Below are 5,017 nucleotides of genomic sequence, written 5' to 3' on the forward strand. Positions count from 1 at the left end.
AGTCAGAGCCTCCAAGGTCTGAGAGAAAAGACATAAACGGAGTAGGAAGATCTCTATGATGAAGAGGGAGAGTTAGCTAGTCTCTTCTCAAAGGTAGATATGACACAGGAAGAGCCTCCTGGTCCATCTGCTCCTCCCTTACCTACACTGCCCCCTTATGGGGCTGGAGGAAAAAACACTGGGGGATGCAGGCAGCATGCCCGAGTGTGGGCTAAAATGCCCCCACAAGCAGGAGCGTTTCCAGTGTTTGCAGACGCCAACAATCAAAGCGGCCTTCCCACTCCCTGTCCCTCTGAGTCTTGATGCAACAGTGTTTCACAAACTGCATCTACTCTTGGTCAATTATCAGCTCTAACTGTTGAAACCTTGGCTCAACAAGAAAGTATTAATGCCCTGCTTAATGCAGGTATCTTGATGCTCAACCAACGGGTTGACCTTCTTCAAGAACAAGTGGATATATTAGGACAGATGGCCTTCCTTCCCTGTATATATTGCATGACTGGAATATGTATAACATCTGTAAAGTTTCAGAATTTTTCCCGAGCAGGTAATTTATCCCGAGAAATTGGAACAATGGTGCGAGGAAATTGGAGCCATGAGTTCAACAAGAAGAAGGCAGAGTTGTGAGCATCCGTCATGGCAACAAATAACACTCGAGTAGAGATTGCCACTGTGCAGCAGTGGCTGAAGGCTATGTAGGGCACCTTTAGCTTCCTCAAGAATTGGGGGGGCATGGTTTTTTGGGGGTTCCTTTTGGTTGTGGCGTGTGGAGGTATACTGTGGTGCATGATGCGCATGCAGTGGCAGACAGTGGCCCAACGGCAAATGCTCGTCCAAGCTATGGCAACGCTGGAAGCAGGAGGATCTCCCTCCATTTGGCTAAATATGCTGGACCGGTAGTCAATGACGGGTAAGAACCTCTCATTCGCATACCAACCTAAGGCAGACCGACAACCATGATGTTGCCGAGTTGATGACGGGTAAGGATGCTAAATGAAAGAGGGCAACCTAAGCCAGGCACGGTCCCTTGGCCTCCCTTGGTTTTAATTAAAAAAAAGGGGGAGATGTGGGAAGTGGGCGCAGTTGAGCCATGAGCCGGCCAAGATGGCACCCTGACTGGCTGGCAAGCCTCGTGACCCTCACTTGTTTGCTCCAACTCGCGCAAGCGCTGTAAGCTTGATCACACGCAGCCTGCCTGACATGATACATCACCGAGCATGATTCTATTGTGTGGCCCAGTGATTTGCTGCTCTGCCTGCATGTTAGCCCCGTGCTCATGTCCTGATTGGCTCCGTGTGATGGTCTGATTGTGGGATGGATCTGATGAGGGTATATATTGTGGGATGACGAAGAATAAGAGATAGAGAATTACTTGAACCTCACCTTGGCATCCGTGTTGTCCTTTCCTCGGCTCTGCTGGTCGGAGTCTTGGTTCGCGGCAATATTTATTTTTATTTTACATGTATGAGTGCTTTGTCCGCATGTCTGCAAGTGCACCTGTGTCACAAAATGCCTGTGGAGGCCAGAAGAGGGCATCAGATCCTGTGGAACGGGAACCACAGAAGGTGGTGAACCACCATGAGGGCGCTAGGGACCAAATCGGCAATCGGTGCTCCCTACCCCAGTCAACCTTCTTACCTGTTTTTGGTCTGCTCACAATTCAGTACTGGTAAGATGTATTTGTTCTAAAATTTGTTCATTCTCTCTGGGCTACCAAAGTGGTTGGTTGGCATGTGGCTATCAGAAACATTTCTAACGAACTTTTGTGTTTCTACTACCAGTTTTAATGTCTCCTTTTTCATTACTGGTTTTGAATCTTCACCTTTTTTAAGTTAAATTTAGATAAGCATTTAGTTTATCAATTCTGTTTATCTTTGTGAGAAAAAAAAATCCACCTTTAACTGATCTTCAGTAATTTTTAGTCTATGATTTGTTTATTTCTGGTTTGTTCTTTATTCTCTCTACTAAAGTTTGGTTTGCTTGTTGTTTTTCTAGCTCCTTGAGGTGCAATGATAGGGTGTTGGGGGATAGCTCTGCTTTTTGATGTAGACATTGGCTACGATAAACATCCTTCCTAGTACTGTTATTGTTGCATCCACAGATTTTTATATGTTGTGTCTCCATTATCATTTGCCAAGAATATCTTTTTTCCAGGAAATTAAAATTGTTCTTTCTTATTTTCTCAGCTAATTCATTAGCTGTTCAGAGTCTGTTGTTTAATTCTCATGCAGGTATATAACTTACAAAATTTTTCTCATTGTTGATTTCTACTTCCTTGCATCATGATCAGAAAACCTACTCAATAGTGTTTTAATTTTTTTAATTGTTGAGACTTTTTTGTTTGTTTGTTTTTGTCTTTTTTGAGACAGGGTCTCCTTGTAGCCCCAGCTGTCCTGGAACTCACTATGTAGACCAGGCTGGCTTAGAACTCACAAAGATCCACCAGCCTCTGCCTCCCAAGTGCTGGGATTAAAAGCGTGTGCCACCACACCTGGCCCATGTTGAGACATTTTTGTGACTGATGATATGATTTACCCTGGGAAATATTCCCTTCACTGTTTAGGAGCAGGTCTATTCTGCAACTGCAGAAGAAATGTCATCTGGTCTAAGGCACAACTTCACTCTACCATTTATTTCCCAGCTTGCCTTCTGCATGGTCTGTCCATTGCAGAGGTGGAGCATTAACACTCCCTACTATTTGTGTGCTGGAGTCCATTTCTCTCATTGAGTCTATGTAGTCTATGTACGTAGGCGCCTTGACATGAAACACACACATTCGAAACTTTTACTTCATTTTATTATTACACAATGGAATTCCTTTTCTTTTCTTATTAATTTTGATTTTTAACTATATTGTATTTTAGGTAAGTATGGATTTTCCTAGTTGAGTCCACTTACATGGGTCACATCTTTCCATTCCTTTTCTTCCAGTCTTTATGGGTCCTTAGACATGAAGTGAGCATCTTGTAGACCTTGTATAGTTGAGGTATTTGGCTTTCTTCATTCATTCTCTCCAGGTCTTTTCATTGAATAATTTAATCAATTTATATTAAAAGTAAGTCACAGAGGGGGGTGGGGGAGATGGCTCAAAGGTTAAGAGCACTGACTGCTCTTGCAGAGGACTCAGGTTCGATTCCCAGCACACACATGGCAGCTAAGAATGGTCCTTAACTCCAGTTCCAGGGAATCCAATGCCCTCTTCTGACTTCCATGGTATCACATGACATGGGTGCACTCACATACATGCAGGCAATACACTCATACACATAAAATAAAAGTAATAAATAAACTGTTTTTAAGAAAGTCACAGGTAAAGTCTTTGTACTGTCATTTTGTTCATTTCTTACTAATTTTGTTATGATTCCTCTCTTTCTTCTTGTCTAACCATATTTCTCTGTACTTACACTGTCTTTATCTAAGAGTATGGTTTGAGTCTTTGCTTATAATTTTTGGTTATACTATAGATTTTTACTTTATCATTACTGTGATTATTATAAAACATCTTTTGATGAAAAAAAGTTATTTTAAGTGACTGCAACTTTAACATAGATCATGAAGATAGGAACAGAAAGAAGGAAAAAAGTGCTTATCTAAAATCTCTACCCTTGCACTCCATACTTCCTCACATTTTAAGTATTTATTTCCTATGTTAAGTGCTGTTATGTTGCCTGGATTCGATTCAGTCAGAGGCAGCTGATTACTCCCACAACATTTGTGCCATGCTTGTACCAGTGTGCATATCATTGCTAGGTCAGTACTTACTGTAGCTCACAGGTCTCACAGCTGAGTAAGGCTGATGAGTACTTTTCTCCCTCAGTACTGTGCATAGCACCTTTTAGCACTATGAAGGCTAGCCAGTAGAGATGCAACTTCCAACTTGATTTCTCCATGTTCTATTAATCAAATATGTGTTGTCTTCAGCAATAGGGTTTTATAATCAAGTTCTGAAAGGAAACCAAGAGCAATGGCTCTAGCCTGTAGTATTGGCGGGGGGGTGTGAAATCCCACTAGCCACAACTTGAAGAGAGGCAACCATTCCTGGTACTAGGGTTTCTAGTTGCTAGGATGAGCTGTCTAGTTGGGGTACTGTCTGCCTGTCATAGAGTAGCTCCAGTTAAACTTGTTTATACATGTATAAGTATATGTTTCAGGGAGCTTCTACGGTGATAGGTTTGCATGTAGTTTTTCAAAAGGCCTTCAGCATTACTTGTCCCTCCCCATAGTCTACCCTCCACATCATTTACTCCTTCTTGTTGTTATTCCTCCTCTCCCTTTATATCACTGGATTCGGTCTCCCTTTTTTTGAAACTTCGCCCCTCCCCATAACCCCTTACAAGTTTCCTAACCTCTAGGGATATTCAAAATGAAACACACATATTTAAAGATTCAAAGTTAGCATCCACAGGCCAGAGCAAACATGGAATGTTTACTCTTTCTGAATCTGCGTTACTTCACTCAGGATGATTGTTTCCAGTTCCACCCATTTACCTGAGAATTCCATAATTTTATTTTTTTCTTATTCACTGAAAAATATCTCATTGTGAAAATGTAACACATATTCACTATCCATTCATCAGATGATGAACAAACCTACACTGTTTCTGTTTCCTGGCTGTTGTGAAGAGAGCAGCAATGACTGGATGAATAGGTATCTCTGTAGTAGGATACAGAGTCCTTTGGGTACATGTTGAAGAGTGATGTGGCTGGGCCATGTGGTGGATCTGTGTCCTGCTTTCTGAGGAGCCTCCACACTGACTTCCAGTCTGCATCAGTCTGCACTGCCCGGCTGTGAATAAATGTTTCCCTTTCCCCACACCCTGGCCATCATTTGGTTTTTGGATCATAGCCATTCTGATTTGGTTAAAATTAAATATCAAAGGAGTTTTATTTTGCATTTCCCTGATGGCTAAGGATGCTGAACATTTTTGTTTCTCAGTCATTTGTATTTCATCTTTTGAGAACTCTCTGCTTAGTTTCAAGCCCCATTTTTTAATTGGTTACCGTTTTCTCTTTACAC

The sequence above is a fragment of the Nannospalax galili genome, unplaced genomic scaffold (genome assembly GCF_000622305.1).
Source record: "Nannospalax galili isolate Female #2095 unplaced genomic scaffold, S.galili_v1.0 scaffold571, whole genome shotgun sequence".
Lineage (NCBI taxonomy): Eukaryota > Metazoa > Chordata > Mammalia > Rodentia > Spalacidae > Nannospalax > Nannospalax galili.